The sequence below is a fragment of the Bufo gargarizans genome, chromosome 2 (genome assembly GCF_014858855.1).
Source record: "Bufo gargarizans isolate SCDJY-AF-19 chromosome 2, ASM1485885v1, whole genome shotgun sequence".
Classification (NCBI taxonomy): Eukaryota; Metazoa; Chordata; class Amphibia; order Anura; family Bufonidae; genus Bufo; species Bufo gargarizans.
In genome coordinates, this window is record NC_058081.1 from 632,505,326 (window position 1) to 632,518,572 (window position 13,247).

Below are 13,247 nucleotides of genomic sequence, written 5' to 3' on the forward strand. Positions count from 1 at the left end.
AGACTGCCAGCTTTAATTTGAGGGTATTTACATCCAAATCAGGTGAACAGTGTAGGAATTACAGCAGTTTGCATATGTGCCTCCCACTTGTAAAGGGACCAAAAGTAATGGGACAGAATAATAATCATAAATCAAACTTTCACTTTTTAATACTTGGTTGCAAATCTTTTGCAGTAAATTACAGCCTGAAGTCTGGAACGCATAGACATCACCAGACGCTGGGTTTCATCCCTGGTGATGCTCTGCCAGGCTTCTCCTGCAACTGTCTTCAGTTCCTGCTTGTTCTTGGGGCATTTTCCCTTCAGTTTTGTCTTCAGCAAGTGAAATGCATGCTCAATCGAATTCAGGTCAGGTGATTGACTTGGCCATTGCATAACATAACTTATTTCCCTTAAAAAAACTCTTTGGTTGCTTTTGCAGAATGCTTTGGGTCATTGTCCATCTGCACTGTGAAGCGCCGTCCAATGGGTTCTGAAGCATTTGGCTGAATATGAGCAGATAATATTGCCCAAAACACTTCAGAATTCATCCTGCTGCTTTTGCCAGCAGTCAGATCAAAAATAAAATAGAACCAGTTCCATTGACAGCCATACATGTCCATGCCATGACACTACCACCACCATGCTTCCCAGTTCCTTTCCTTCTCCATACTCTTCTCTTCCCATCACTCTGGTACAAGTTGATCTTGGTCTCATCTGTCCATAGGATGTTGTTCCAGAACTGTAAAGGCTTTTTTAGATGTCGTTTGGCAAACTCTAATCTGGCCTTCCTGTTTTTGAGGCTCACCAATGGTTTACATCTTCTGGTGAACCCTCTGTATTCACTCTGGTGGTCTTATCTTGATTGTTGACTTTGACACACATACACCTACCTCCTGGAGAGTCTTGATCTGGCCAACTGTTGTGAAGGGTGTTTTCTTCACCAAGGAAAGAATTCTTCGGTCACCCACCACAGTTGTTTTACGTGGTATTCCGGGTCTTTTGGTGTTGCTAAACTCACCGGTGCGTTCCTTCTTTTTAAAAATGTTCCAAACAGTTGTTTTGGCCACGCCTATTGTTTTTGCTATCTCTCTGATGTTTTTTTTTTTTCAGCCTAATGATGGCTTGCTTCACTGCTCTTTGGATCTCATCTTAAGAGTTGACAGCAACAGATTCCAAATGCAAATAGCACACTTGAAATTAACTCTGGACCTTTTATCTGCTCATTGTAATTAGGATAATTAGGGAATAACACACCTGGCCATGGAACAGCTGAGAAGCCAATTGTCCCATTACTTTTGGTCCCTTAACAAGTGGAAGGCACATATGCAAACTGTTGTTATTCCTACACCGTTCACCTGATTTGGATGTAAATGCCCTCAAATTAAAGCTGACAAACTGCAGTTAAAGCACATCTTGTTTGTTTCATTTCAAATCCATTGTGGTGGTGTATAAAGCCCCAAATTTTAGAATTGTGTCAATGTCCCAATATTTATGGACCTGACTGTATATGTCAGCGGAGAATGAAGGCAGGGTGCACAATGTATTCTGAAAGTCTTTGGACCCTATCACTTTTTTTTTTCATTTTGGAATGTTATCTTGTGCTAAAATGTTAAAAAGTCAAGTTTCCCTCCATTAATCTGTACCTAATAATAATCATAATAATAACAATACCCCATAATAAGAAAATGAAAACAGAATTATCGCTGACCCTGTTGTGCCTGGGGTCAGATGGTCACAGCGGGTCGCTACGAGCTTGACTTCTCAAGCGATCGCTCCATGATCTAATGGTGAGAATAGATTCCGGTCCAGGTTTTCCTGCTTAGGTTTGCGATCCTTTTTGTCCCATTTAGGAATCTGTAGCTTTTCCTTTCAGCTGTTCTCTGTCAGCCAATCCCAGCTACTATATATTCTCCCTTTCTGCTTCCCTTGCTACCAGATATAGACTTCCTTCCAGATCTTCTATTCTGACCTCAGGTGCTGTGGAGCCGTTGTCACTGGAGCTGTTGGATCTCTGGTTCACTCCTGTTTTTGTTGTCTCCCTTCGGGAATTGTTTGTGGTGTTTGTCCTTTACCTGTTGTTACCCTACGTGTCAGTAGTGAGGACTAGTGCTCCCACTGCCCTACTCACTACCTAGGGCTTATTTCAGGTTACGCCAGGGACGAGGCACGTGATTGGCGTACTGGTGAGCAGCCCGTCTAGGGATGTCAGGGCAGCCAGGTGCCAATGCCAGATGACCTAGGGGTCACCAGTCCTCCCTCTCCCTAGTGGAAGGGTACTCCTCTTCCCTCCCCTCTGCCCCACATGTCTGTTACATGCCATCTAAGATATGATATTTTTTGATATTTTGCAAATAAAAAAAAAAAGAAAAACTAAAATTTTTCATGGACATAAGTATTCCATCCCTTTGCTATGACACTTGAAATTTAGCTCTGGGAGCCTCCCATTTCTTTTGATCATCTTTAAGATGTTTCTAATCCTTGATTGGAGTCCATCAGAGAAAACAGCAAATCATGAGACGGAAAGGACTAAAGCGAAAAATAAACAATGCAATGGCGCTCTGCAAACACAAATAATAAAGTAAATACAATTGTGCCATACTCACTGTAGAAAATGTACTAATGCTACTTTATAAATGTGATATTTTTGGCAAATGCATTTTGGACAAAATTAATTGTGCCTGTCTGCCAGCGTCAAGGTTATCTATTTAGGACAGGAACCTAACACTAAATATTAGTTTCACTGGTGCCATACTGGCTTCCATTATGTTCAGGGAATGCAGACTCCACATGTATGCTGAGCCCACTCTGTATGTTACCTCTCTTGGTGCCAAATGGCAGGAAAGAACTGCCTGTAGAGCTCAGAGACAGAATTGTGTTGAGGCACAGATCTAGAGAAGGGTGTAAAAACATTTCTGCTCCACTAAAAGTTCTCAAGAGCACAGTTATCCCTAATCCTTAAATGGAAGAAGGTTGAAACAACCAGGACTATTCTTGTAGCTGACCACTCAACCAAACTAAGTAATCGGAGGAGACGGGCCTTGGTAAGAGAAGTGACCAAGAAGCCAAGGTCAACAAAGGGTCAACCCTCACTGCAGAACTTCACCAATCTGGGTACAGCTCAGCAAGGAGAGCATCAAAATCCTATACACTCTTAGGGATCTCTATTACGATAACTAGGACAAGGGATCAAAAGATCCCTGGTTCTATCCCCCTAAGGGGGTTAAAAGTTGGCGCAGTAAAAGTTAAAAAAATTTAATATAAGAAAAAATATAACCAGCACTTTCCCACAACCACTGCGCCATGCCTGTGTGCCTCTGCTTTTATGAACTGTGCACTGCTAGTGTGTTCCTCACACCAGCTCCCAAGTGCAATTGGCTGGCTACATCCTTATCTACATCTGTTTAGTCGTCACTTGTGTCACTCTCAACTATCTCTTGCACATGCCCCTGACCTCTTGCAACATGTGCTCCCACCCGACTGTCATTATTGGTAGTTGCATGCCTAGAGGAGTCCTTAGCGGACCTCTCTTCTAAGTCTGTGCCGGCCTGTAACTACTGACTGTCCTCACAAAGCTCACCCCTGCTAAAAAGCAAAGCAAATCTGGCGGCATACATTACTTGGCTAGCAGAAGGAGCAACAAAAGCAGGAGGCAGGTTCAGACAAGTGATGGCACAGACAGTTCCAGGGCCATGCCAACTAAGCATAGTGTCAGAATATCCCACAGATTCCTGGCTGTGTGTTGTCACATGAGAAGATGTTGAAGTGCGAGTCAACCATTGCAGTACAGCTGGTTTGATTTGTTGGTCAAACCACAATCGCTGAATGACAGCTCTGGCTTGTTGTTGTGGCTGCAGCGTTACATTAGAATGCCCTTTATTACTGGGGTGCAGTAAGTCTATGCACAATATAAACTAACAGATTAACTATGAATATGGCAGCAGTTCAACAAGATGCACACAGTGATATATTACACCGCCCTTTAATTGTCACAGTCATATTGGTGTTTAACCGTGATGCGGTTGGCATGCAGACTGGTTTCCGGTGGCAACGTATTGTTGGCAGTTTGCATGTGCACTTCTCCTTTAAGGTTTGCCTTCCTGCTGTTTGGTGAGCAAGGGGTTAATCTTCTTGCTAGTGGGGATTAAGGTGTTTCCTGAGTGTGGCCACGGGCTTGATATCTACCTGTGGCTTGCTGGCTGGGTGCAGTTGTACTACAGCCTTGCTTGGTGTTGGAGCTTTGCTCCTTGCCTGGGTGTTTCTGCCCAGTCTTTGAGGGCCACCTTATGAAACATAAATTGTCCTCACTTATGTACCCTCCATGTACCTTTACCCTCACTTGTTGTATGTGTGGTGTGAGTTTATGTTCTGGGTGTGTGAAGCGTTTTGTTGGCTGTTACATGTCTGGGCTGTTGTTGGTGTTGGTCCCTGCATGTATGCTATTCGTCACCCGGTATGTTGCAACCTCCAGAAGGGGGCTGGTTTCCCGTAGGGGTAAACCATAAGTCTGGATGCAGTGCTGCCTGGGGCTGCCGTACACCTTGCTGTATGGGGCCCAGGCAGTATCAGGTGTGATGGATACTTGTGTGTGGTGTTGTTTGTACAGTGTCCTATTTGGTGTGTGGGCACCTGTACTTTTGCACGGGTTTCAGTCGTGATGGCTGCGGCAGGTAAGTGTGTTTCTGGTGTTCTTACCTGCCGACTCTGTTGCTGTATTCAGTCATCCCTTTTTCCCTGCAGCTAGGCCTGTGGAGACTCTGGTTCATCCGTAGTCTTGAATGAACCTGGTTGTCTCTTGTCCCTGTCTCCTAACCTGAGGGTAATTCAGGGATTTCAGGGTTCTGAGTTTTCCAGTGTATGGGCCCTCCTACCTTAAGGGTCGGCTCATACAGTTAGGAGAACAGGGCCAGATTAAGGGTTGCTATAGGAGTTGACCAGCTCCCTTTTTTTGGCAGCCAGGTCTAGCTGCTACCCCTATCCCTTTTACATTGTTCGGTGGGGTGTTTCCCCCACTCCCTACCGAGACATTAATACTGAGGCTCAATAAGTCTATGTATAAACTAACAAAGTAACTATGAATGTGGCAGCAGTTCAACAAGATGCACACAGCGATATATTACACTGCCCTTTAATACTGAGGCACAGTAAGTCTACAAATAAACTAACAGATTATGAATAAGGTAGCAGTTTAAAACGACGCACACAGCGATTACACTCAACTTGCAGTGTCCCTGCACTCTCAAAAAACTTTCCATACGATCTCCCTGCACTGTCCCTGTACTCTCCATATTCAATATTCTTCTATTAATAGGTTTCTGCAACACTATCCCTAGCACATAAGCGCTTGTCACATCTCTCCCTAACCTCAGCTCACAGTGAAATGGTGACAACCACGCTAGATGAGGCTTTTGTGGGGCTGTGACTAGAGTTGAGCGAACACCTGGATGTTCGGGTTCGAGAAGTTCGGCCGAACCCGATCCGAACTTCGTCCCGAACCCGAACCCCATTGAAGTCAATGGGGACCCGAACTTTTCGGCACTAAAACGGCTGTAAAACAGCCCAGGAAAGGGCTAGAGGGCTGCAAAAGGCAGCAACATGTAGGTAAATCCCCTGCAAACAAATGTGGATAGGGAAATGAATTAAAATAAAAATTTAATAAATAAAAATTAACCAAAATCAATTAGAGAGAGGTCCCATAGCAGAGAATCTGGCTTCCCATCACCCACCACTGGAACAGTCCATTCTCAGATATTTAGGCCCCGGCACCCAGGCAGAGGAGAGAGGTCCCGTAACAGAGAATCTGGCTTCATGTCAGCAGAGAATCAGTCTTCATATCATAGCAGAGAATCAGTCTTCACGTCAGCCACCAGTGCAACAGTCCATTGGCATATATTTAGGCCCAGCACCCAGGCAGAGGAGAGAGGTCCCGTAACAGACAATCTGGCTTCATGTCAGCAGAGAATCAGTCTTCATGTCATAGCAGAGAATCAGGCTTCACGTCACCCACCACTGTACGAGTCCATTTTCATAAATTTAGGCCCAGCACCCAGGCAGAGGAGAGAGGTCCCGTAACAGAGGATCTGGCTTCATGTCAGCAGAGAATCAGTCTGCATGTCATAGCAGAGAATCAGGCTTCACGTCACCCACCACTGCAACAGTCCATTGTCATAAATTTAGGCCCAGCACCCAGGCAGAGGAGAGAGGTCCCGTAACAGACAATCTGGCTTCATGTCAGCAGAGAATCAGTCTGCATGTCATAGCAGAGAATCAGGCTTCACGTCACCCACCACTGCAACAGTCCATTGTCATAAATTTAGGCCCAGCACCCAGGCAGAGGAGAGAGGTCCCGTAACAGAGGATCTGGCTTCATGTCAGCAGAGAATCAGTCTGCATGTCATAGCAGAAAATCAGGCTTCACGTCAGCCACCACTGCAACAGTCCATTTTCATGAATTTAGGCCCAGCACCCAGGCAGAGGAGAGAGGTCCCGTAACAGACAATCTGGCTTCACGTCAGCAGAGAATTAGTCTGCATGTCATAGCAGAGAATGAGGCTTCACGTCAGCCACCACTGCAACAGTCCATTGGCATATATTTAGGCCCAGCACCCAGGCAGAGGAGAGAGGTCCCATAACAGACAATCTGGCTTGATGTCAGCAGAGAATTAGTCTGCATGTCATAGCAGAGAATGAGGCTTCACGTCAGCCACCACTGCAACAGTCCATTGGCATATATTTAGGCCCAGCACACAGGCAGAGGAGAGAGGTCCCGTAACAGAGGATCTGGCTTCATGTCAGCAGAGAATTAGTCTGCATGTCATAGCAGAGAATGAGGCTTCACGTCAGCCACCACTGCAACAGTCCATTGGCATATATTTAGGCCCAGCACACAGGCAGAGGAGAGAGGTCCCGTAACAGAGGATCTGGCTTCATGTCAGCAGAGAATCAGTCTGCATGTCATAGCAGAAAATCAGGCTTCACGTCAGCCACCACTGCAACAGTCCATTTTCATAAATTTAGGCCCAGCACCCAGGCAGAGGAGAGAGGTCCCGTAACAGAGGATCTGGCTTCATGTCAGCAGAGAATTAGTCTGCATGTCATAGCAGAGAATGAGGCTTCACGTCAGCCACCACTGCAACAGTCCATTGGCATATATTTAGGCCCAGCACCCAGGCAGAGGAGAGAGGTCCCGTAACAGACAATCTGGCTTCATGTCAGCAGAGAATTAGTCTGCATGTCATAGCAGAGAATGAGGCTTCACGTCAGCCACCACTGCAACAGTCCATTAGCATATATTTAGGCCCAGCACACAGGCAGAGGAGAGAGGTCCCGTAACAGAGGATCTGGCTTCATGTCAGCAGAGAATTAGTCTGCATGTCATAGCAGAGAATGAGGCTTCAAGTCAGCCACCACTGCAACAGTCCATTGGCATATATTTAGGCCCAGCACACAGGCAGAGGAGAGAGGTCCCGTAACAGAGGATCTGGCTTCATGTCAGCAGAGAATTAGTCTGCATGTCATAGCAGAGAATGAGGCTTCACGTCAGCCACCACTGCAACAGTCCATTGGCATATATTTAGGCCCAGCACCCAGGCAGAGGAGAGAGGTCCAGTAACAGACAATCTGGCTTCATGTCAGCAGAGAATTAGTCTGCATGTCATAGCAGAGAATGAGGCTTCACGTCAGCCACCACTGCAACAGTCCATTGGCATATATTTAGGCCCAGCACACAGGCAGAGGAGAGAGGTCCCTTAACAGAGGATCTGGCTTCATGTCAGCAGAGAATTAGTCTGCATGTCATAGCAGAGAATGAGGCTTCACGTCAGCCACCACTGCAACAGTCCATTGGCATATATTTAGGCCCAGCACACAGGCAGAGGAGAGAGGTCCCGTAACAGAGGATCTGGCTTCATGTCAGCAGAGAATCAGTCTGCATGTCATAGCAGAAAATCAGGCTTCACGTCAGCCACCACTGCAACAGTCCATTGTCATATATTTAGGCCCAGCACACAGGCAGAGGAGAAAGGTCCCGTAACAGAAAATCTGTCTTCATGTCAGCAGAGAATTAGTCTGCATGTCATAGCAGAGAATCAGGCTTCACGTCACCCAACATTGAAACAGTCCATTGGCATATATTTAGGCCCCGGCACCCAGACAGAGGAGAGGTTCATTCAACTTTGGGTAGCCTCGCAATATAATGGTAAAATGAAAATAAAAATAGGATTGAATGAGGAAGTGCCCTGGAGTCCAATAATATATGGTTAAGGGGAGGTAGTTAATGTCTAATCTGGACAAGGGACGGACAGGTCCTGTGGGATCCATGCCTGGTTCATTTTTATGAACGTCAGCTTGTCCACATTGGCTGTAGACAGGCGGCTGCGTTTGTCTGTAATTACGCCCCCTGCCGTGCTGAATACACGTTCAGACAAAACGCTGGCCGCCGGGCAGGCCAGCACCTCCAAGGCATAAAAGGCTAGCTCTGGCCACGTGGACAATTTAGAGACCCAGAAGTTAAATGGGGCCGAACCATCAGTCAGTACGTGGAGGGGTGTGCACACGTACTGTTCCACCATGTTAGTGAAATGTTGCCTCCTGCTAACACGTTGCGTATCAGGTGGTGGTGCAGTTAGCTGTGGCGTGTTGACAAAAGTTTTCCACATCTCTGCCATGCTAACCCTGCCCTCAGAGGAGCTGGCCGTGACACAGCTGCCTTGGCGACCTCTTGCTCCTCCTCTGCCTTGGCCTTGGGCTTCCACTTGTTCCCCTGTGACATTTGGGAATGCTCTCAGTAGCGAGTCTACCAACGTGCGCTTGTACTCGCGCATCTTCCTATCACGCTCTAGTGCAGGAAGTAAGGTGGGCACATTGTCTTTGTAGCGTGGATCCAGCAGGGTGGCAACCCAGTAGTCCGCACAGGTTAAAATGTGGGCAACTCTGCTGTCGTTGCGCAGGCACTGCAGCATGTAGTCGCTCATGTGTGCCAGGCTGCCCAGGGGTAAGGACAAGCTGTCCTCTGTGGGAGGCGTATCGTCATCGTCCTGCCTTTCCCCCCAGCCACGCACCAGTGATGGACCCGAGCTGCGTTGGGTGCCACCCCGCTGTGACCATGCTTCATCCTCATCCTCCTCCACCTCCTTCTCATCCTCGTCCTCCTCGTCCTCCAGTAGTGGGCCCTGGCTGGCCACATTTGTACCTGGCCTCTGCTGTTGCCAAAAACCTCCCTCTGAGTCACTTCGAAGAGACTGGCCTGAAAGTGCGAAAAATGACCCCTCTTCCTCCTCCTCCTCCTGGGCCACCTCCTCTTCCATCATCGCCCTAAGTGTTTTCTCAAGGAGACATAGAAGTGGTATTGTAACGCTGATAATGGCGTCATCGCCACTGGCCATGTTGGTGGAGTACTCGAAACAGCGCAACAGGGCACACAGGTCTCGCATGGAGGCCCAGTCATTGGTGGTGAAGTGGTGCTGTTCTGTAGTGCGACTGACCCGTGCGTGCTGCTGCTGAAACTCCACTATGGCCTGCTGCTGCTCGCACAGTCTCTCCAGCATGTGCAAGGTGGAGTTCCACCTGGTGGGCACGTCGCATATGAGGCGGTGAGCGGGAAGGCCGAAGTTACGCTGTAGCGCAGACAGGCGAGCAGCAGCAGGATGTGAACGCCGGAAGCGCGAACAGACGGCCCGCACTTTATGCAGCAGCTCTGACATGTCGGGGTAGTTGTGAATGAACTTCTGCACCACCAAATTTAGCACATGCGCCAAGCAAGGGATGTGCGTCAAATTGGCTAGTCCCAGAGCTGCAACGAGATTTCGCCCATTATCACACACCACCAGGCCGGGCTTGAGGCTCACCGGCAGCAACCACTCGTCGGTCTGTTGTTCTATACCCCGCCACAACTCCTGTGCGGTGTGGGGCCTGTCCCCCAAACATATGAGTTTCAAAATGACCTGCTGATGTTTACCCCGGGCTGTGCTGAAGTTGGTGGTGAAGGTGTGTGGCTGACTGGATGAGCAGGTGGAAGAAGAGAAGGAGGAAGCTGAATAGGAGGAGGTGGCAACAGGAGGCAAAGAATGTTGCCCTGCGATCCTTGGCGGCGGAAGGACGTGCGCTAAACAGCTCTCCGCCTGGGGCCCAGCTGCCACTACATTTACCCAGTGTGCAGTTAGGGAGATATAGCGTCCCTGGCCGTGCTTACTGGTCCACGTATCTGTGGTTAGGTGGACCTTGCCACCGATGGCGTTGCGCAGTGCACACTTGATTTTATCGGATACTTGGTTGTTCAGGGAAGGCACGGCTCTCTTGGAGAAGTAGTGGCGGCTGGGAACAACGTACTGTGGGACAGCAAGCGACATGAGCTGTTTGAAGCTGTCTGTGTCCACCAGCCTAAATGACAGCATTTCATAGGCCAGTAGTTTAGAAATGCTGGCATTCAGGGCCAGGGATCGAGGGTGGCTAGGTGGGAATTTACGCTTTCTCTCAAATGTTTGTGAGATGGAGAGCTGAACGCTGCCGTGTGACATGGTTGAGACGCTTGGTGACGGAGGTGGTGGTGGTGTTGGTGGTACATCCCCTGTTTGCTGGGCGGCAGGTGCCAACGTTCCTCCAGAGGCAGAGGAAGAGGCCGAGGCGGCAGCAGCAGAAGAGGTGGCAGGGGGAGCCTGAGTGACTTCCTTGGTTTTAAGGTGTTTACTCCACTGCAGTTCATGCTTTGCATGCAGGTGCCTGGTCATGCAGGTTGTGCTCAGGTTCAGAACGTTAATGCCTCGCTTCAGGCTCTGATGGCACAGCGTGCAAAACACTCGGGTCTTGTCGTCAGCACATTGTTTGAAGAAGTGCCATGCCAGGGAACTCCTTGAAGCTGCCTTTGGGGTGCTCGGTCCCACATGGCGGCGGTCAGTAGCAGGCGGAGTCTCTTGGCGGCGGGTGTTCTGCTTTTGCCCACTGCTCCCTCTTTTGCTACGCTGTTGGCTCGGTCTCACCACTGCCTCTTCCTCCGAACTGTGAAAGTCAGTGGCACGACCTTCATTCCATGTGGGGTCTAGGACCTCATCGTCCCCTGCATCGTCTTCCACCCAGTCTTGATCCCTGACCTCCTGTTCAGTCTGCACACTGCAGAAAGACGCAGCAGTTGGCACCTGTGTTTCGTCATCATCAGAGACATGCTGAGGTGGTATTCCCATGTCCTCATCATCAGAAAACATAAGTGGTTGTGCGTCAGTGCATTCTATGTCTTTCACCGCTGGGGAAGGGCTAGGTGGATACCCTTGGGAAACCCTGCCAGCGGAGTCTTGAAACAGCATAAGAGACTGCTGCATAACTTGAGGCTGAGACAGTTTCCCTGGTATGCATGGGGGTGATGTGACAGACTGATGCGGTTGGTTTTCAGGCGCCATCTGTGCGCTTTCTGCAGAAGACTGGGTGGAAGATAATGTGAACGTGCTGGATCCACTGTCGGCCACCCAATTGACTAATGCCTGTACCTGCTCAGGCCTTACCATCCTTAGAACGGCATTGGGCCCCACCATATATCGCTGTAAATTCTGGCGGCTACTGGGACCTGAGGTAGTTGGTACACTAGGACGTGTGGATGTGGCAGAACGGCCACGTCCTCTCCCAGCACCAGAGGGTCCACTAACACCACCACGACCATGTCCACGTCCGCGTCCCTTACTAGATGTTTTCCTCATTGTTATGGTTCACCACAACAACAAAAATATTATTTGGCCCAATGTATTGTATTCAAATTCAGCGGGATATAAATTTGAGGCCTAGTATTTAGGCGCTGGGTGACCGGTATGGATTTAGTGACAGAATTAGACTTGGAAATGCACAGTAGCGTGTGTGTGAAGTTATTCTGAATGACCCTATGTGCACCTTGAATATTATATACCCTTTTAGGGATAGATTTCAAATAGCTCTGATATAGCAGGAACCACTAAATTATGAAATTGCTAAATTGGGAATTGTATTTCAACCCAAAACAAAAAATGTGCTTTGACGGACACTAAATAACTTTCCCATCCACAACAGGACAGCGGTAATGAGAGATTTAGCGGGATATAAATTTGAGGCCTAGTATTTAGGCGCTGGGTGACCGGTATGGATTTAGTGACAGAATTAGACTTGGAAATGCACAGTAGCGTGTGTGTGAAGTTATTCTGAATGACCCTATGTGCACCTTGAATATTATATACCCTTTTAGGAATAGATTTCAAATAGCTCTGATATAGCAGAAACCACTAAATTATGAAATTGCTAAATTGGGAATTGTATTTCAACCCAGAACAAAAAATGTGCTTTGACGGACACTAAATAACTTGCCCAGCCACAACAGTACAGCGGTAACGACAGATTTAGCGGGATATAAATTTGAGGCCTAGTATTTAGGCGCTGGGTGACCGGTATGGATTTAGTGTCAGAATTAGACTGGGATATGGCCAAAAAATAACCATACTATTGCTGGTTAAATGCTCTTGGTGACGGGCGCAGCTTGCCCCTGATTTAGTATATGGCCAAAAAATGAACAGACTATTGCTGGTTAAATGCACTTGGTGTGACAGCTTCACCCTGATGTAGGCTTTAGCCAAAAAACAACCACACCATTGAGGGTTAAATGCACTTGGTGACAGGCGCAGCTTGCCCCTGATGTAGTATATGGCCAAAAAATGAACAGACTATTGCTGGTTAAATGCACTTGGCGTGACAGCTTGACCAACCACACTACTGAGGGTTAAATGCACTTGGTGACGGGCGCAGCTTGCCCCTGATGTAGTATATGGCCAAAAAATGAACAGACTATTGCTGGTTAAAAGCACTTGGTGACGGGCGCAGCTTGCCCCTGATTTAGTATTTGGCCAAAAAATGAACAGACTATTGCTGGTTAAATGCACTTGGTGTGATAGCTTGACCAACCACACTACTGAGGGTTAAATGCACTTGGTGACGGGCGCAGCTTGCCCCTGATGTAGTATATGGCCAAAAAATAAACAGACTATTGCTGGTTAAATGCACTTGGTGTGACAGCTTCACCCTGATGTAGGCTTTAGCCAAAAAACAACCACACCATTGAGGGTTAAATGCACTTGGTCGCAGCTTGGATGCACTTGGTCGCAGCACCGCACATGGCCGCCGATCACCCCAGAAAAAAGTGACTGACAAACGGTCTGGGCAGCCTAAAAACAGTGAGCAATTGAGTATCAGCAGCTCAATGATCCACAGCTGCAGATCGATCAATTAATCAAGTGCTTTGGAGGAGTTAATCAGCCTAATCTCGCC